The following is a 22,131-nucleotide window of genomic DNA, read 5'->3' on the forward strand; positions in this document are numbered from 1 at the left end:
TGTGCATTCACCATGTCTCTACCCCTCATGATTTTATACACCTCATAAAAGGTAAGTGTGGGCACGTGGTCAAGTGGTTAAGGCATTTGACTAGCGATCTGAAGGTCGTGAGTTCGAGCCCCAGCCAAGGCAGCGTGTTGTGTCTTTGAGCAAGGCACTTAATCACACAGTGCTCTGCGACGACACTGGTGCCAAGCTGTATGGGTCCTAAGCACCTATTTATACTCAAGCCATTGACCCTCATTTGATTTGTAGCCTTTGCCATTCAGATGCTCATCTAAATGTCTCTTAAAAGTTGTAAGGTGGCTTGTTCCAGGTTCCAACCACACTCTGGATTAAAGCATTCTTCCTCAAGTGCCCTCTAAATCTCTTACTTCTTTGCTTAAATCGATGCCAGCTGAACTCAGACAACTCCATGATTGAGTAAAGTTTTTATTATCTACCCTCTCTATATTATAGACAGGTCACCCCACAGCCTCCTCTGCTCCAGTGAAAACAAACACAGACTATCCAGTCTCCTTTGTTTCTGAAATACTCCATCCCAGAAAGGCTCTTGGAGAAACTCTTCTCCATCCTCCAGTGCAATTACATCCTTCCTTTAATGTGGAGATCAGAAGGAGGAAGGAGAAGATGGCGGCGCAACGCAGCACGCGCGGCCATTCCGAATGAATATCAACTACGTGTAACTAGGGGTGCCGTGCACAATCCAGATTTGATGGAGACAGCCGTGAGAAGCGCAGAGGAACATCTGGAGTAACTTCTGAAATACCCGCTTCGCTGCCGCTGCTACTGTGCAATCAAGAATCTCCAGAGAAGAAGGTCCCAAATCCTCGGCTTTGCCTATTGCCTGTTGCCGGGGTCGAAGCGCTCGGCAGAGATGGTGCTCGGTGTCGAAGAGGTGGTCGGAGGCTCGGAGTTTTCGGACGGACTCGGAGTCGGACTGTGGTCGGATGCTTCCGGGATGCTGCATTGGCAAGTTGGCGGCGCTGGAGGTTTACCGTCTGCGTGAGATGATGGGACTTTTGAGACACTTTGAAACTTTTACTGTGCCATGGTCTGTTCTTATCAAATTACGGTATTGCTTTGCACTGTTGTAACTATATGTTATAATTATGTAGTTTTTGTTAGTTTTTAAGTCAGTTTGTCATGTGTTTTCGTGATATCATTCTTGAAAATCATTGTATCATTTCTTAATGCATGCATTGCTAAATGACAATAAAAGGGGACTGCATGTCCTCATAATCATAATAATCATAATAGAATTGCACACAGTACTCCAGCCGTGGCCAGCCAATGATTTATAAAGTTGTAGAGTTTCTCTCTGTACTTATGTTCTATGCCCTAGCTAATTAAGCATACCATACACTTTCTCAGCCATCTTATCTGCCTGTGCTGCCACCTTTAGGGATCTATGGACATAGCTAAAGAAATGCAGGTGTAGCTCTGTTGTTAAAAAAAATTAAATCAAATTCTTAGAAAGTCACGACATAGGATTGGAAGAAGTAGAGACTTTGTGGGTCGACTTAAGAAACTGCAAGGGTAAAAAGACCCTGATGGGAGTTATATACAGGCCTGCGAACAGTAGCTAAGATGTGGGCTACAAATTACAACAGGAGATAGAAAAGGCATGTAAGAAGGTACTCTGACTCCTCATCTTTTTTTCTCCTGTCCTGCCTAAGTGTCTTGGCCTGAAACATTTGCTGTAATCTTTTCCATAGATGCTGCCTGACCTGCTGAGTTCCTCCAGCATTTCGTGTGTGTTACTCGGTGTTCCAGCAACTGCAGATTTTCTCCTGTTTGTAAAAAGGGCAATGTTGCGATACTCATGGGGGATTTCAATTTGCAGGTAGATTGGGAAGATCAGGTTGGTACTGGATCCCAACAGAGTGAATTTGTAGAATGCGTATGAGATGGCTTTTTAGAGCAGCTTGTGGCTGAGCCCACTAGGGAACAGCAATTCTGTTCGGGTGTTATGTAATGACCCAGATTTTATTAGGGAGCTTAAGGTAAAGGAACCCTTAGGAGAGGTGTTCATTATATGATAGAATTCGCCCTGCAGTTTGGGGAGAAGCTAAAATCGGATGTATCAGTACTACAGTAGAGTAAAGGGAATTACTAAGGCATGAGAGAGGAGCTGGTCAAAGTTGATTGGAAGGGGACACTAGCAGGTGTTGTAGTGTGGATGAAATCACCGGAGGGACAGAGTCACTGGTAGATACAAAGCAGCTTCTTTATTCAACACAACAAGGTACAGCAGGCATCATACAGGTGGAGACACTTTCAGTAGAAAGGTCTGCTAGCCCAATGTGGGCTCGATATTTATACACTAAACACAAAGGCAATCGCTACTTAAAAAGTTATAGACAATGCTTACTTTTGAAGCTACCTACAAACATCACACCTTCTGACTTAAAGCTTTCCTTCCAACGCCAACATGGCTGGGTTGGTATCCACAGCCTTTAGGAATGCAAGTTAAATCCACAATACATTTATTTGGCATTTTACATGCTAACATAGAAGACAATTAATATTTATAAAGTATAGATAATACTGTCTTCGAAACTACAGCATCTGGTCAAACTACGGTGCCAGAAGCACCCGGTATTCACATCATTTTAGGAAGTGCATTGTTGTGGACTCAATCCACAGTACTTTGTCAAATAGAAGTCTGGTGGCCAAAGTCATTTAAGTGTAAACAAATCATCTACTCAAAAAAACTCTCTCTAACAGCAGGGATGATGGCAGAAGAGCAACGGCTGAGGTTTCTGGAAGCAATTCGGGAGGCACAAGAATGATACATCCCAAAGAAGAAATGTTCTAAAGGGAGGATGGGGTAACCATGGCTGTCTAGGGAGGTCAAAGACAGCTTAAAGGCAAAAGAGAGGGCATATAATATAGAATCAGAATCAGGTTTAATATCACCGACGTATATCATGAAATATGTAAAATTGGCGGCAGCAGTACAATACAATACATGATAATATAGAAGCAAAGTAAATACATCAATTACAGTAAGTGTGTATATGTATGTGTGTATATGTATGTGTGTGTGTATATGTGTGTGTGTGTGTGTGTGTGTGTGTGTGTGTGTGTGTGTGTGTGTAGTGTTCATGGGTTCAATGCACATTTAGGAATCGAATGGCAGAGGGAAAAAAGCTGTTCCTGAATCATTGAGTGTGTGCCTTCAGACTTTTGCACCTCCTTCTTGATGGTAAAAATGAGAAGAGGTCATGTCCTAGGTGATGGGGGTCCTTAAAAATGGATGCCACCCTTTTGAGGCATCGCTCCTTGAAGATGGCTTGGATAATACAGAGGCTGGTACCCATAATGGAGCTGACTGATTTTTCAAATTTCTTTAGCTTCTTTCAGTTCTGTGCAATAGAAGGGTCTTGGCCCGAAATGTTGACTGTACTCTTTTCCATAAATGCTGTCTGGCCCTCTGAGCTCCTCCTACATTTTGTGTGTGTGCTGCTTAGCTCTATATAATGCTATGTACATGCAGTATATTGTTCTTTGTAGTGTTGTACTGTGAAAGCAGGTTCACAGTTTTGGTGAGTGAGACAGAAAACACTGATCATGAATAATGTGGTCGTGCTGATACGCAACGAGTGAAAGCAACACACTGAGTCGAGCAGGGTCTGGTTGAACTGTTTACTGTTTAAATCTGCGCGTGCTTAAGTGCCCGCTCCCAGCATCCCCCGCTCTTTGCAGGGCGGAAGTGACATCGGCTTCCGGGCCGAGGTCTGCCCCGCACTCAGAGCCCTCTCGGTTGCCACTGGCTGCCGACTCACCCACGACTGCTGGAGCCGGTTCACTTGCCACGTGGGCGAGACACCAAATGGCACCCCCCCCCCGCCCCCAGAACCGGCGCTAGGAGAGGCCACAGCCTTCACAATGTCAGTTCTTATAGGTGGCCGGCCTCGTCGTCGTGAGGGTGGCACCACAACCAGGAATTCAAGGTCTAGATGTGCCGGTTTGAGACAGTCAATGGTAAAAATCTCTTCATGACCGCCGATGTCGAGAACGCAGGTTGTCCCATTATGGCGCACCACCTTGTAGGGTCCTTCGTATGGTCGCTGCAGGGGTGGTCTGTGTGCGCCTCAGCGATCGAAAACATACTTGCTCTGTTGTAGGTCCTTGGGCACGAAAGAGGGTGTTGTTCTGTGATGGGACGTCGGAACTGGGGCAAGTGTTCCAAGCCGCTCCCAGAGTTTAGTTAGGACCGCCGTAGGTGTGTCCTCCTGGCCACCGGGTACTGGCACAAACTCACCGGGAACTGTGAGCGGGGCACCGTAAACAAATTCGGCCGATGATGCGGCCAGGTCCTCCTTGGGTGCCGTGCGGATGCCAAGCAGCACCCAGGGGAGTCTGGCCCTCGTAGGCGTGCCATCAGGGCTGACTTCAAGTGCCTGTGGAAACGTTGGACTGCGGGTGGTAAGCAGTCGTTCGGTGGAGCTGGGTTCCGAGGAGTTGTGTCAGCGCAGACCACAAAGCCGATGTGAACTGCACACTCCTGTCTGAAGTGACGTGGGCTGGGAGTCGGAACCATGCCACCCAGCTGGTAATCAGGGTTCTGGCACATGTCTCCATGTCCGTGTCAACGAGTGAAATAGCTTCTGGCCACCTCGTGAACCTGTCCATCATGGTGAACAGGTATCTTGCTCCTCTCGAAACCGGCAGTGGGCCGACGATGTCCACGTGGACTTGTTCAAACCTCCTATGTGTCAGCTGGAAGGGTTGCAGTGGGGCCCTCACCTGCCTCTGGATTTTGGAGGTGTGACAGTGCGTGCATGTCCTGGCCCAGTGCCCGACCTGCTTGCGTAGGCCGGGCCACACAAACCTGTCTGCAATCAGCCGGATGGTCACCCAGATGGAAGGGTGGGCTAAACCGTGCAAGGCGTCGGAAACGCGGTGCCTCCAAGTAGTCGGGACAATGGGCCGAGATTGCCTGGTGGACACATTGCAAAGGAGCTCATTACCTTCGGGCCCAATGGGTATGTCTTCGAGGCAGAGTCCTGAGACTGCGGTTTGGTACACCGGCATCTCGCTGTCCAGTTGTTGTACCTTAGCAAACACCACATTATCCACCCCTGGAGACAGAGAGTGCACTGATTGGACGGAGGTGCGTGACAGCGCATCGGCTACCACGTTATTCTTCCCGGAGATGTGTTTGTTTGTGGTGGTAAACTCCGAGATGTATGACAGGTGGCATTGCCGGCGGCCCGACCATGGGTCTGACACTTTGGCAAACGCGAAAGTGAGGGGCTTGTGGTCTGTGAAGACCTTGAACTCCCTCCCTTCCAGGAAGTACCTGAAGTGCCGGATGGCAAGGTACAGGGCCAGCAGCTCCCTGTCGAAAGTGTTGTACTTAAGTTCTTGGGTCGTAGATGCCGGCTGAAAAAAGCGAGTGGCTTCCACTGGCCTTCGATGAGCTGCTCGAGCACGCCGCCAACTGCCACGTCGGAGCCATCCACAGTGAGGGCAGTGGGGACATGGACCCTGGGGTGGACCAGGAGCGTGGCATATGCTAGTATGTTCTTGGCTTGTTCAAAAGCTGCCGTCACCTCCTCTGTCCAGGTGACCTCTTTGACCTTGCTGGACATCAAGCCGAAAAGGGGCAGCATGATCCTGGCCGCTGAGGGCAGGGAACGGTGATAAAGGTTAACCATCCTAACAAATTCCTGCAGGCCTTTAACAGTGCTGGGTCTGGCGAATTGGCGGATGGCCTCAGCTTTTGTCGGCAGAAGAACAGCTCCATGGCGGTCAATCTGGTGTCCCAAGAAGTCGATGGAGGGTAGGCTGAACTGGCACTTGGCGGGGTTGATCGCCAGGCCGTAGTCACTTAGGCAGCAGCAGAGCAGGCTAGATGTTCCTGGCGGGAGCGGCTGGTGATAAGTATGCCATCCAGGTAGATGAACAGAAAGTCCAGATCTCGCCCGACTGCGTCCATCAGGCGCTGGAACGTCTGCGCTGCGTTTTTGAGCCGAACGGCATCCTGAGGAACTCGAACAGGCCAAAGTGGGTAACGAGGGCCGTCTTGGGTACATCATCTGGGTGGACTGGGATCTGATGATACCCTCGGACCAGGTCAATCTTCGAAAAGATGCGCACCCCGTGCAGGTTGGCCGTAAAGTTCTGGATGTGTGGTACCGGATAGTGATCGGATGTGGTGGGGTTGTTCAGCCTCCTATAGTCACCGCACGGTCTCCACCTTCCCGTGGACTTGGGCACCATATGGAGTGGGGAGGCCCACGGGCTGTCAGAACACCGCCCAATCCCCATCTCCTCCATCTTGAATTCCTCCTTCGCGAGGCGGAGCTTGTTGGGCGGTAGCCTGCGGGCCCGGGCATGAAGGGAAGGTCCCTGTGTGGGGATGTGGTTCATTACGCCGTGCTTGGGGTCTGTTGAGGAAAACTGCAGCGTGATGATAGATGGGAACTCCGATAACACTCTAACGAACTCGTTGTTGGAATAAGTGACGGAGTCCAGCTGCGGAGCCGGTAACCTGGCCTCACTGAGGGAGGAAGTCTGGAACGTCTTCACATCGACCAATTGTCGTCCCTTCAAATCCACGAGCAGGCAATGCGCGCTGAGGAGGTCCGCACTCAGCAATGGTTGTGATACTGCGGCCAGCGTAAATGTCCATGTAAAGCGGCTGGAACCGAACTGCAAGGGGATGGTTCTTGTGCCATAGGTGCAGATGGTGCTGCTGTTGGCTGCTGTAAGTTCCGGTCCTGTTCTTCTAGTTCGGGTATCGTGGCTCGAGTGGGATAGGACGCTGATTTCTGCCCCCGTGTCCACCAGGAATCTACGCCCGGAGTGCTTGTCCCAAACGTAGAGGAGGCTATCACGGTGACCAGCCACCGTAGCCATCAGTGACGGCTGGTCCTGGCGTTTCCCTGGAAACAAGCATGGCTGTTGGCAGTGGCAGGCCCTGGAACCCCACCTTTGATGATAAAAACACCAAGACTCAGAAGTCGTGTCGTCCCTTGGTGTGGGTGTTATGTGCTCCGCTGCTGGGGTGTGGGAGGGCTGGGCTTTCGGCTGTGCCGCAGCACTAATTTCGATGGTGGTTCCGCGCAGGCAGCCACCCTGCGCGGGTCTCTGAAGTCTTCATCTGCTAGCAGGAGGTGGATGTCTTCTGGCATTTGCTCCAAGAAGGTCTGTTCAAAAAGCAGGCTAGGCTTATGGCCATCTGCCAGCACTAGCATGTCGCTCATCAGGGTTGATGGCACGCGGTCGCCCAGGCCGTCCATATGCAGTAACCGCGCAGCCCATTCACGACAGGAGAGGCCAAATGTGTGGATTAATAGGGCCTTGAGTGCCTCCTACCTGTCTGTTGCAGAAAGTCGATAACACGGCCCGCTGTCTCCTGGTCGAGGGTGCCCACCACGTAGCAATACCTGGTGGCATCTGAGACAATTTGCCTGACTTGGAACTGGGCTTCTGCTTGCTCAAACCAGACCAGGGGTTAAGTGGTACAGAAGGTTGGCAGTTTAAGCGAAATTGCATTCTACAGAGCCGAGTCGTTCATGCTGGGTCCAAATGCCGTTGGACCGTCGGGGTCACCAATGTGGTCGCGCTGATACGCAAGGAGTGAAAGCAACACACTGAGTCGAGCAAGGTCTGGTTGAACTGTTTACTGTTTCAATCCGCGCGCGCTTAAGTGCCCGCTCCCAGCATCCCCTGCTCTTTGTGGGGCGGAAGTGATGTCGGCTTCCGGGCCGAGGTCTGCCCCGCACTCAGAGCCCTCTCGGTTGCCGCAGGCTGCAGACTCGCCCGCGACTGCTGGGGCCGGTTTGCTTGTCGCATGGGCGAGCCACCACAATAAGCATATTAATTATTTATTTACAAACAGTAAAAGATTCGACCAAACATCTGTTCCCTCAAGTCACACAAACTACAAAACTAAGTATTCAACAGATACTTAGTTAAAAGCTCACACGGATCTGTGAGGCATGTTTTAGAGACGAGAGAGAGAGAGAGAAGGAAAGTATAATATTCTTTACAGGCAGGGTAGTAATTGTATCCAATGACCAAAGAGTTGAGAACTAGAAGATATAGATTTAAGGTGATTGGTTGAAAGAACTACAAGCAAATCTCTAAATTAAATTAAGTTAAATGTATGAAAAACTGTTCTGGTTTTGTAATGTGTCAGATTTGGAATAGCCTAGAAATAGTGCCTACATAAAAACTTGAAAGACGAAAAGCTGCTGAGATGCAGAGAAAGAAGAAGGTATTGAAATAACTGGATTAGTTTTCAGGATTGCCAGCGACGTCTACCAGCCTCTGGCTCGCTGCTGCCAGAGAAGGTGCCTGCGTGTGGTGGTCTCGCGCTCTCTTTTGCTCGCTGCTCCAGAGGGAAAGTCTTTCCGTCCAAGTGATCTCTCTCCTCCTCGACATTGTCAGCAGATGGTGCCGGAGCAAAGTTTAATCGATGCAGATTGCAGATTTGTACTGTAATTCAGTTTTTATGATGTGTTCTATTTCTAGTTCGAGTTCTGGTTGCTCTTTTTTTGTTACAACTGTTGGGCGATTTTTGAATGGGGCTGTCTGAGGATGATGAGCCCTGAGCTGAACTGTACTGAAATATGCCTTCTGTTTTATCTTCTGTGGCTTCGATCGTTTTTTGCCATTGCATGACTCTTTTTTACACATGGGGGGAGGGGGTGTTGATGTTTTTCTTTGGGCAGGTTGGTTCCATGGATCTTCTTTGTTTTGTGGTTGTCTGTGGGGACTACAAATTTCAGGGTTGTATATTGCACACATACTTGGATAATAAATGTACTGTGAACTTTGAACAACCTCAGCAAGTTGGCCTCCTTCTCTGCTACACTACTCAGTATTATATAACACCTACATGAGTTAAGGCTACATCCTTCATGCAGTACATACCGTCAGATACTATATTCATACACTGAGTCACAATGTTTTTTAGGTACATCAGTAAACCTGCTCCTTAATACAAATATCTAATCAGTCACTTGGGGCAGCAATTCAATGCATAAGAGCATGTAGATATGGTAAAGAGGTTCATTTGTTGTTCAGACCAAACATCAGAATGGGGAAGAAATGTGATCTAAGTGACTTTGACTGTGGAATGATAGTTAGTGCCAAACGGGGTGGTTTGAGACCTTGGAAACTGCTGATCTCCTAGGATTTTCATGCACAACAGTTGCTAGAATTTACAGAGAATGGTGCGAAACCCTCAAAAACATCCAGTGAGTGGCAGATCTGTGGTGAAAATGCCTTGCTAATAAGAGAGGTGAGAGGAGAATGGCCAGACTGGCTCAAGCTGTCAGGAAGGTGACAGTAACTCAAATAGCCACGCGTTACATCAGTGGTATGCAGAAGAGCATCTCAAGGCTTAAAGTGGATGGGCTACAGCAGCAGAAGAACATAAACGTACACTAATTGGTCACTTTTTTAGGTACAGGAGGTACTTAATAAAGTGTCTACTGAGTGTATCTAACCATTGCTTATTAATGTATAATAATACTACTCAGTATTACATGAGCATAGTATCTAATTGTACATGCTGAATGAAGGACATAACATTTTGCATTAGTGAGTATTATACACTTCATTTTGCATATACTCAGATCCAAGATACAGCTTGCATAATTAGATATTCAACAACTAGAAATGGTAATGAGGTTAACAAGATAACCTCATTGCTGCTCCACTGTAAAATCTCTTCAATGGATGTCTTCAACAGATGCTGCTTGAACTGCTGAGTTCCTTAAAGCACCTCCAACGGGATCCCACCACTAAGCACATCTTTCCCTCCCCCCTCTCTCTGCATTCCACAGGGATCGCTCCCTACACAACTCCCTTGTCCATTCGTCCCCCCCCATCCCTCCCCACTGATCTCCCTCCTGGCACTTACCCGTGTAAGCGGAACAAGTGCTACACATGCCCTTACACTTCCTCCCTTACCACCATTCAGGGTCCCAAACAGTCCTTCCAGGTGAGGCATCACTTCACCTGTGAGTCGACTGGGGTGATATACTGCGTCCTGTGCTCCCGATGTGGCCTTTTATATATTGGCGAGACCCGACGCAGACTGGGAGACCGCTTTGCTGAACATCTACGCTCTGTCCGCCAGAGAAGGCAGGATCTCCCAGTGGCCACACATTTTAATTCCACGTCCCATTCCCATTCTGACATGTCTATCCACGGCCTCCTCTGCTGTAAGGATGAAGCCACACTCAGGTTGGAGGAACAACACCTTATATTCCGTCTGGGTAGCCTCCAACCTGATGGCATGAACATCGACTTCTCTAACTTCCGTTAAGGCCCCACCTCCCCCTCGTACCCCATCTGTTACTTATTTTTATGCACACATTCTTTCTCTCACTCTCTTTTTTCTCCCTCTGTCCCTCTGAATATACCTCTTGCCCATCCTCTGGGTCTCCCCCCCCCTTGTCTTTCTCCCCGGATCTCTTGTCCCATGATCCTCTCGTATCCCCTTTTGCCTATCACCTGTCCAGCTCTTGGCTCTATCCCTCCCCCTCCTGTCTTCTCCTATCATTTTGGATCTCCCCCTTCCCCTCCCCCTCCAACTTTCAAATCCCTTACTCACTTTTCCTTCAGTTAGTCCTGACGAAGGGTCTCGGCCTGAAACGTCGACTGCACCTCTTCCTACAGATGCTGCTTGGCCTGCTGCATTCACCAGCAACTTTGATGTGTGTTCCTTAAAGCATTTAGTGTGTTTTGCTTTGTATTTCCAGCATCTGCAGGATTTCCCTGTGTTTATGATTTGCCGATCACTGCGAAGTCTCTTCAAGGGATCCCCAACCTGAATTTCCGTAGATCCTGTCTGACTTGCTGGGTTCCTCCAGCATTTTAAGTGTTTAACCTCTCCAGATATACTTGAAACAGCAGTGTTGCTAAAACAGAAATGCGTGGAGGAGACTGCCACAAATGGCTTGGATTGTATTACAAATACATTGTAGCAATATACTACATTGATTTGTTTGCGTAGTTGACTTATCTGTATTTTACAAGGTGCCTAAGTAATTGAGACCATCTCACGTCCATCTAGCTGGCTAAGTTTCAGATCATCTGTTTTTGTAAGAGACATCAGTTCTGGAAAATGGAATTCTTTGTTTAACTTCCAAAGATTATTTGCTCTATTTCAGAAATACTTGGCAGAAGCTTAAAAGGAAGTTGCCTACAATACATCTTTAATTAGGCTGGGATAAAAACCAGATGTTCTTCAAGGAAACTGTCTAAATCATTGTTTAGCAGCTAAAAGCAAAAAGGTTTTGAAAATGGTTTGGATCATATTGAAGCCATGTAAATTGTATTTGTGTTGAATTAATTAAGCCCCAAGATATTGTCCGGATTAATTTTGTGGTAATTACTTACAATAGTAAGAACCTACTCTACAGGTTGACATCCACCTTGAAGTATTTCTAAATGATGCAGTGTTTTGGTTATAAATAAAAATAGCAATTGTTGAAATAGTACAGAAAATTTGTTCAAAGGCAGGTTTTGTAGAAGAAACATGAAGAAAGGGTAATTGTGGAGCATGGATATATTGCTGTTAATGACAGATTGAAAGGCAGTGGTGATGCGCATGAGATCACAATGTTGGGTGCAGAGGTGGATTTGGGGCTGGGAGAGGTTATTTGTTGTTCCTCTCCACGCCTTGTGGCACATTGGGAGGCTACCTTGCAGTTTCTTTAGGATTTGTCTGTTTTTTACGAGGCCACGTCACTAGCTGGACGATCAACCCAGCACGGGGGAAAACATACGTGGAGCTGGCCAGTTTTAAACCCAGGACCACTCATCTCAAAGTCCTGTGTGGATGCTACTACACCACCGGCCAGCTGAGGCAAGGCTATAGAGATAGGAATTGGTGTTTTTAAGACACTAAGACTATAAGACAAAGGAGCAAAATTACCCCATTCAGCCCATCATGGATCCCACTCAATCCCTGACACTTAACTTCTCGCCATATCCTTTGATGCCCTGATCAGTCAGGAAATGATCAAATTCCACCTTAAGTATATGAAAGGACTTAGCCTCCACCACAGTCTGTGGTAGAAAATTCAACAGATTTACTACTCTATGGCTAAAAATATTCCTCCTTACTTTTGTTCTAAAGGGTCGCCCCTCAATTTTGAGGCTGTGCCCTCTAGTTCTGGATAACCCCACCATAGGAAACATCCTCTCCACATCCAGCTTCTTTAGTCCTTTCTACATTTGGTAGGTTTCAATGAGATCTGCCTGCATTCTTCTAAATTTCTGTGAGTACAGATCCAAAGCTGCCAAATGCTCCTCATGTGTTAATCCCTTCTTTTCCAGAATCATCCTCGTGAATCTCCTCTGGACTCTCTCCAATGCCAACACATCCTTTCTGAAATGTGGGGCCTAAGACTGTTGGCAGGGGTCCAAATGCGGCCTGACTAGTGTCTTGTAAAGGTTCAATTTTGATTAGTGTCTTAGTTAAGGTCATCACAGTTAAAACCTTCCCCACCATTGAATACAATTACATGGAGCACTGCCACAAAAAAGCAGAATCCATCATCAACAATCCACCCAGGCCATGACCTCTTTTTGCTGCCACCATCAGCAGGAGGTACAGGAGCCTTAGGTCACATACCACCAGATTCAGGAGCAGTAATTATCCTACAACCATCAGGCTCCTCCACTACTCTCAACTGACTGTACAATTGACAGATCACATACCTACATGAGCATGAGTTGCAATGCTTACCTGAAAACACCACTGTGAAAAGAGTTCTTGTGCTAGAATACAAGTTATTAAACTTGGTTAGAATGAGGCACTTAAATGAACCTTCAAAGAAGCGAGAATGAATAGCAACACCGTATGCTAATGAATGGAAGATCACAATGTTTTGATGTGATTTTACGGGGGGAAGTGGGAAGTGGAGCAAAGTAGCTTGGAGTATCCCCTACTAGCGGAAAAGAGGTCAGAAGCTAATATTAACTAAGAGGACATGATGAAGGGGAGGGAGTAAAAAAGTGCCAACATGACCCCTGAGAAATGGTGCAACAATACTATCACAGTGAGTTGATGAGGAGCATGTAACGTTGGATGAACAGAGAAAAGGGTCAGTTTGAACTCGCAGATTGAGGGAAAAGAGAACTGTGTGGATTTGGGAATTACAGCGGAGCTTTGATCTGGAAGTGTGGCCACTGAAGTAATTCCAAAATTAATGGCCTGGTTGTTCTTCAGGAGATGTGGGAAACAATGTCATCTCCTTTGATGTATTTCCAGATCTTGGCATGTTCCTCGAGTGCTAAGTAATTGACTTGTAGCAACAAGTCAAATATTTTCAAATTCAACTTCACAAATTCAGGGTACTCAAAGAAAACTGTTTTCGCCCCACCCTCACAGACATGTTCTTAGTAAATGATATCAAATATATAGCTATGATGTTACCTATTTTTTTTAAATGTTCCTCATATATTTCTATTGTAATCCAGCAGTAGGGCAGCTAATTTACTGTCTTATATATATATATATGGATAGCAGCCAGAATATAAATCAATTCAATACGTAACCTCACAGCAAAGCAAATCACCCACCCCAGCCTTAGTAGCATTTTAGGAAACCAAACATGCTTTAAAGAGAGTATGTCAGAAGCATCAGACGCATCAAAAAAATGAAGGGCCAAGCTAATTAAGTTTATAAAATGATGAGGGGTATAGATAGGGTAAAAGTCAGCAGGCTTCTTCCACTGAGGAGAGGAAATCTGAAGATGCTGGAAGTCAAAGTAATATACACAAAATGCTGGAGGAACTCAGCAGATCAGGCAGTATCTATGGAAAAGAGTAAGCGTTTCTGTGGGCATACTCAACAAATCTATAGAATAGTAACTATAACAGAATTAATGCAAGACCGCCCATCTAGGGCGTTCAACTAACTTTATAGATGCAAATATAAATAAATAGTAATAAATAAGACCATAAGATATAGGAGCAGAATTAAGCCTTTCGGCCCATTGAGTCTGCTCCACCATCTCATCATGGCTGATCCAATTTTCCTTTCAGCCACAATCTCTGCCTTCTCACCATATCCCTTCATGCTCTGACCAATCAAGAATCTATCAAACAACAGGAATTCTGCAGATGCTGGAAATTCAAGCAACACACATCAAAGTTGCTGGTGAACGCAGCAGGCCAAGCAGCATCTATAGGAAGAGGCGCAGTCGACGTTTCAGGCCGAGACCCTAGGGTCTATCAACCTCTGCCTCAAATATACAGAAAGACTTGGCCTCCACAGCCGCCTGTGGCAAAGAATTCCACTGATTCGCCGTTCTCTGGCTAAAGAAATTCTTCCTAACCTCTTTTCTAAAAGGACGCCCCTCTATTCTGAGGCTGTGCCTTCTGGTCTTAGACTCTCTCACCATAGGAAACATCCTCTGTATATCCACTCTATCAAGACCTTTCACCATTTGATAGGTTTCAATTAGGTCACCCCTTATTCTTCTGAATTCTAGTGGCCAGGGCCATCAAATGCTCTTCATATGAAAAGCCATTCAATCCTGGAATCATTTTTGTGAATTTCCTTTGAACCCTCTCCATTTTCAGTACATCCTTTCTAAGATAAGGAACCCAAGACTGCTCGCAATACTCCAAGTGAGGCCTCATCACTGCTTTATAAAGACTCAGCATTACATCCTTGTTTTTATATTCTTGTTCTCTTGAAAAGAATGCTAACATCGCATTTGCCTTCCTCATTACCGACTCAATCTGCAAATTAACATTTAGGGAATCCTGCACAAGGACTCACAAGTCCCTTTGGACCTCAATTTTTTTATATTTTCTCTCCATTTAGAAAAGAGTCAACCCTTTAATTTCTTGTACCAAAGTGCCTGACCATACGTTTCCCAACATGGTGTTCCATCTGCACATTCTTCTAATCTGTCTAAGTCCTTCTGTAGCCTCTCTATTTCTTCAAAGCTACGTGCCCCTCCAGCTATCTTCAAATAATCTGCAAATGTTGCAACAAAACCATCAATTCCATCATCTCCTCCTCCCTCAGTACCATTCATGGCCTCAAATAGTCAAATCACCCCATAGCACTCACACCTACAGTGGTGAAATGCTTTGCAAGGTTCGTCATGATTAGACCGAACTCCTGCCTCAGCAAGGACCTGGAGCCATTGCAATTTGCCTGTTGCCACAATAGGTCAATGGAAGATGCAACCTCAATGGCTGTTCACATGGCTTTAGACCACCTGGACAACACAAACACCTATGTCAGGATGCTGTATATCAGCGGTCCCCAAACACTGGGCCGCGGACCTGTACTGGGCCACGAGGAAACGATATGATTTGGCGAAATGAAATGATATGAGTCAGCTGCATCTTTCCTCATTCCCTGTCACGCCCACTGTTGAACTTTAATGCACGCGAGGTCATCAGTGACCCAAGACACAAATGACCCAAGACGTGCAAAGGAATGGGTCCGTGACCCATTTGTGAATGTCCCCGGTGAATCTTCCATGTCAGCACCGGAAAAAGATGAATTCCTCGAGCTTGCAAATGACAGTGGGCTGAAAGGTATGTTTGATATAACATCTCTGCCGGCATTCTGGATCAAAGTCAAGGCTGAATACACCGAGATAGCTACGAAAGCACTGAAAACGTCACTTCCATTTCCAACATCATATCGCTGCGAAGTGGAGTTTTCTGCGATGAATGCAATGAAAACTAAACTGCGGAATAGACTGGACATAAGGAACCCCCTTCGAGTATTGCTGTCTCCCATCTCCCCTGATGGGACCATCTTGTTGCAGGGAAACAAGCCCAGGGCTCCCACAGATTCAGCAATACTGGTGTGTTGCAATGATTTTTTATGTTCATACGAGGAAAATATGCGTTTTGTGTTTAATAACCAAACGTTACTTAAAATGTTATGATGCTATTGACTTATAAGCGACTTATAATTCAGTGGTCCCTAACCTTCGGGCCCCGAAGAATGCAGCAGTACAGCGGTAGCCAGAACGCACCCAGCACATCTTTGAGAAAAAAGCCGAAATAAACAAGCTAATTGATTAGGTGCCACCCGGCACGTAAATGTCGGCCCAGATCAGAGACACTTGCAGATTGCGTCACCTCTGATCTGGGCCAATATTTACATGCCGGGCAGCACCCAATCTATTAGCTTGTTTATTTCAGCTTTTTTTTTAAAGATGTGCTGGGTGCGTTCAGACTACCGCTGCAACATTGCATTCTTCACAGCAATGTATCGGTCCGCGGCCCAGAGGTTGGGAACCACTGTTGTAATTGACTTATCACTACATTCATGCGAGGAAAATATGCGCTGTGTGTTTAATATTAAATTCATTAGATAAACCCCTTTAGAAATGAAATTGAGTGTATTCGCCACTGATGTGACTTATCAGCTATATTCTGGTCGTGATTTACACCCACCTCACCAGGCCCCACCCCGCCAGGCCCGCCCCCCCCCCCAGGGGTTAGTCGGTCCGCAAGAATACTGTCAATACTAAAACGGTCCGCGGTGCAAAAAAGGTTGGGGACCCCTGCTGTATATCGACAATAGCTCAGCATTTAATACCATCATTCCCAGAATCCTGATTGAGAAGTTACAGAACCTGGGCCTCTGTACCTCCCTCTGCAATTGGATCCTTGACTTCCTAACCGGAAGACGACAATCTGTGCAGATTGGTGATAACATCTCTTCCTCGCTGACGATCAACATTGGTACACCTCAGGGGTGTGTGCTTAGCCCAATACTCTACTCTTTCTATACTCATGACTGTGTGGCTAGGCATAACTCAAATACTATCTATAAATTTGCTGACGATACAACCATTGTTGGTAGAATCTCAGGTAGTGACCAGCAGGCGTACAGGAGCGAGATATGTCAGCTAGTGGAATGGTGTTGCAGCAACAACCTGGCACTCAAAGTCAGTAAGATGAAAGAGCTGATTGTGGACATCAGGAAGGGTAAGATGAAGGAAAACATACCAATCCTCATAGAGGGATTAGAAGTGGAGAGAGTGAGCAGCTTCAAGTTCCTGGGTGTCAAGATCTCTGAGGATCTAACCTGGTCCCAACATATCTATGCAGTTATAAAGAAGGCAAGACAGCGACTATACTTCATTAGAAGTTTGAAGAGATTTGGTATGTAAACAAATGCACTCAAAAGCTTCTGTAGATGTACTGTGCAGAACATTCTGACATCACTGTCTAGTATGGGGAGAGGGGGCTACTGCACAGGACCGAAGGAGGCTGTGGAGGGTTGTAAATTTATTCGGCTCCATCTTGGGTACTAGCTTACAAAGTACCCAGGACATCTTCAAGGAGTGGTGAATCAGAAAGGCAGCGTCCATTATTAAGGACCTTCAGCACACACGACATGCCCTTTTCTCACTGTTACCGTCAGGTAGGAGGTACAGAAGCCTGAAGGCACACATTCAGCGATTCAGGAACAGCTTCTTCCCCTCTGCCATCTGATTCCCAAATGGACATTGAACCCTCGAACACTACTCACTTTTTTAATATATATTATTTCTGTTTTTTGCACTATTTTTAATCTACTCAATATACATACACTGTAATTGATTTACTTATTTATTTTTTATTATTATTTTCTTCTATATTATGTATTGCATTGAACTGCAGCTGCTAAGTTAATAAATTTCACAACACATGCCAGTGATAATAAACCTGATTCTGATTCTGAACTTCCCAGCTCTTTACCTCACCCCTCCCCCTCCCGGTTTCACCTATCACCTTGTGTTTTTTCCTCCCCTCCCCTCAGCTTCTAACTCTACTCCTCATCGTTTTTTTCCCCTAGTCCTGCTGAAGGGTCTTGGCCCGAAACAGCGACTGTACTATTTTCCGTAGATGCTGTCTAGCTTGCTGAGTTCTTCCAGCATTTTGTGGGCATTGCCTGGATTTCCAGCATCTGCAGATTTTCTCTTGTTAATTCCATCATTTGAATCATTGACATATAACATAAAAAGAAACAGTCCCAACACAGACTCCTGTGGAACACCACCAGTCACCAGCAACCAACCAGAAAAAGCTAACAACAGGAATTCTGCAGATATTGGAAATTCAAGCAACACACATCAAAGTTGCTGGTGAACGCAGCAGGCCAGGCAGCATCTCTAGGAAGAGGTACAGTCGACATTTCAGGCCGAGACCCTTCGTCAGGACTAACTGAAGGAAGAGTTAGTAAGAGATTTGAAAGTAGGAGGGGGAGGGGGAGATCCAAAATGATAGGAGAAGACAGGAGGGGGAGGGATGGAGCCAAGAGCTGGACAGGAGATTGGCAAAGGGGATATGAGAGGATCATGGGACAGGAGGTCCGGGGAGAAAGACAAGGTGGGGGGGTGGGGAAACCAGAGGATGGGCAAGGGGTATAGTCAGAGGGACAGAGGGAGAAAAAGGAGAGTGAGAGAAAGAATGTGTGTATAAAAATAAATAACGGATGGGGTACGAGGGGAAGGTGGGGCATTAGCGGAAGTTAGAGAAGTCGATGTTCATGCTATCAGGTTGGAGTCTATCCAGACGGAATATAAGGTGTTGTTCCTCCAACCTGAGTGAGGCTTCATCTTTACAGTAGAGGAGGCCGTGGATAGACATGTCAGAATGGGAATGGGATGTGGAATTAAAATGTGTGGCCACCGGGAGATCCTGCTTTCTCTGGCGGACAGAGCGTAGGTGTTCAGCAAAGCGATCTCCCAATCTGCATCGGGTCTCGCCAATATATAGAAGGCCACATCAGGAGCACCGGACACAGTATATCACCCCAGCCGACTCACAGGTGAAGTGTCGCCTCACCTGGATGGTCTGCCTGGGGCCCTGAATGGTGGTAAGGGAGAAAGTGTAAGGGCATGTGTAGCACTTGTTCCGCTTACAAGGATAAGTGCCAGGAGGGAGATCAGTGGGGAGGGATGGGGGGGACGAATGGACAAGGGAGTCACGTAGGGAGCGATCCCTGCGGAAAGCGGGGGGGGGGGAGGGAAAGATGTGCTTGGTGGTGGGATCCCGTTGAAGGTGGCGGAAGTTACGGAGAATAATATGTTGGACCCGGAGGCTGGTGGGGTGGTAGGTGAGGACCAGGGGAACCCTATTCCTAGTGGGGTAGCGGGAGGATGGAGTGAGAGCAGATGTGCGTGAAATGGGGGAGATGCGTTTGAGAGCAGAGTTGATAGTGGAGGAAGGGAAGCCCCTTTCTTTAAAAAAGGAGGACATCTCCCTCGTTCTGGAATGAAAAGCCTCATCCTGAGAGCAGATGCGGCGGAGACGGAGGAATTGCGAGAAGGGGATGGCATTTTTGCAAGAGACAGGGTGAGAAGAGGAATAGTCCAGATAGCTGTGAGAGTCAGTAGGCTTATAGTAGAGTCCTGACGAAGGGTCTCGGCCTGAAACGTCGACTGCACCTCTTCCTACAGATGCTACCTGGCCTGCTGCGTTCACCAGCAACTTTGATGTGTGTTGCTTGAATTTCCAGCATCTACAGAATTCCTGTTGTTTAGGCTTATAGTAGACATCAGTGGATAAGCTGTCTCCAGAGACAGAGACAGAAAGATCTGGAAAGGGGAGGGAGGTGTCAGAAATGGACCAGGTAAACTTGAGGGCAGGGTGAAAGTTGGAGGCAAAGTTAATAAAGTCAACGAGCTCAGCATGCGTGCAGGAAGTAGCGCCAATGCAGTTGTCGATGTAGCGAAGGAAAAGTGGGGGACAGATACCAGAATAGGCACGGAACATAGATTGTTCCACAAAGCCAACAAAAAGGCAGGCATAGCTAGGACCCATGCGGGTGCCCATAGCTACACCTTTAGTTTGGAGGAAGTGGGAGGAACCAAAGGAGAAATTATTAAGAGTAAGGACTAATTCCGCTAGATGGAGCAGAGTGGTGGTAGAGGGGAACTGATTGGGTCTGGAATCCAAAAAGAAGTGGAGAGCTTTGAGACCTTCCTGATGGGAGATGGAAGTATATCGTGACTGGACATCCATGGTGAAAATAAAGCGGTGGGGGCCAGGGAACTTAAAATCATCGAAAAGTTTAAGAGCGTGAGAAGTGTCACGAACATAGGTAGGAAGGGATTGAACAAGGGGGGATTTCTCCCTCTGTCCCTCTGACTATACCCCTTGCCCATCCTCTGGTTTTCCCCCACCTTGTCTTTCTCCCCGGACCTCCTGTCCCATGATCCTCTCATATCCCCTTTGCCAATCACCTGTCCAGCTCTTGGCTCCATCCCTCCCCCTCCTGTCTTCTCCTATCATTTTTGATCTCCCCCTCCCCCTCCTACTTTCAAATCTCTTACTAACTCTTCCTTCAGTTAGCCCTGACGAAGGGTCTCAGCCTGAAACGTCAACTGTACCTCTTCCTTAAGATGCTGCCTGGCCTGCTGCGTTCACCAGCAACTTTGATGTGTGTAACCAGAAAAGGCTTCTTTTATTCCCACTCTTTGCCTCCCGCCAATCAGCCACTGCTTTATCCAGGCTAGAATCTTTCCTGTAATACCCTGGATCATAGCTTGTTAACCAGCCTCATGTGTGGCACCTTGTCAAAGCTTTTCTGAAAGTCCAAGTAAAAAACATTAACTGATTCTCCTTTGTCTGTCCTGCTTGTTATTTCTTCAAAGAATTCCAACACATTTGTCAGACAAGATTTTCCTTTGAGGAAACCATACTGATATGACCTATTTTATCATGTGCCTCCAACTACTCTGAGACCTCATCCTCACTAATCAATTCCAACATCTTCCCAACCACTGAGGTCAGACTAACTGGCCTATAGTTTCCTTTATTTTGCCTTTCTCCCTTCTTGAAGAGTGAAGTGACATTTGCAATATTCCAGTCCGGAACCATTCCAGAATCCAGTGATTTTTGAAAGATCATTACTAATACCTCCACAATCTCTTCAGCCACCTCTTTCAGAACCCTGGGATGTATACCATCTGGTCCAGGGAACCTATCTACCTTCAGACTTCTCAGTTTCCCAAGAACCAAATAATGAGAACATGAGATGGAGAATACTTGAAAGTGAATCCATTGGTTATGGGAACATTTCAATGATGGATCAATTAATGGATCACATGTAAACTCTCTGCATTCCTGACACATCTAGTTGTGAATACTGTTGGGGAATTAAGCAGCCCGCAGAAGGAAAAAGCTTCAAGAACATCTTCTCCAATGGTGTGACACAGCATGATTGCTAACGGCTTATGTGTTTGCTGTGTTTAGCTAGAAGTGTTGAGAGGACCTCAACTTTCTCCTGTCAAGAAGGGATACTGACCCCCTACCCTTGACATTCAATGGCTTCACCATTGCAGAGCTCCTCACTGTAAATGTCCTAGGATCAGTATTTACACAGAACTCACCTGGCCCACCACGTTAATACTGTGACTATGAACGAAGGTAAGAAAGTGGGTAAAAGCTACTCCTGTGGCGAGTAACTTAGTTCCAGATATTCCATGCTCTCCCTACCTGCCTGGATTAAAATAGCTCAACAACATTCAAGAAGCCCATCATCACCAGAACAAACTGGTTTATTTATTTATTGAGATACAGCACGGAGTATACTCTTCTGGCCCTTCAACCTGCGCCACCCAGGAATCCCTCTACTTAACCCTAGCCTAATTATGGAACAACTTACAATGACCAATACACCTACCAACTGGTACGTCTTTGGACTCGGGGAGGAAACAGAGCACCCGAGGAAACCTACATGGTCACAGGGAGAACATACAAACTCCTTACAGACACCAGCGAGAAATGAACTCGGGCCGCTGGTAGTATAAAGCACAGTGCTAACTATTAGGCTATTGTGCCACCCTAATTGGTACCTCATTCACCACCCTAAACACTTACTCCTTTCTTCACCTGCACCTAGTGACTGTAGTACACACCATCCAGAATCTACATTGCAGTTACTTACCAAGGCTAATCCAAAAGCATTTCCTAGTCCTACAGCCTTTAGCACCAGAGGTCATACACTCAAGTACAAGGAAACATGATCAGCTGTATATTTCCCTCCAAGCTGCACAATATTCTTTTTCATAAAGTATTTGACCAATCCCTCATTATCACCGGATCTGAATTCTGGATCTTACTATCCAAAAAGCTTTCTGTGGTGTGCTTCACCAGGCATACTATAATGGTTCA

Source organism: Mobula hypostoma, chromosome 14 (assembly GCF_963921235.1).
Source record: "Mobula hypostoma chromosome 14, sMobHyp1.1, whole genome shotgun sequence".
Classification (NCBI taxonomy): domain Eukaryota; kingdom Metazoa; phylum Chordata; class Chondrichthyes; order Myliobatiformes; family Myliobatidae; genus Mobula; species Mobula hypostoma.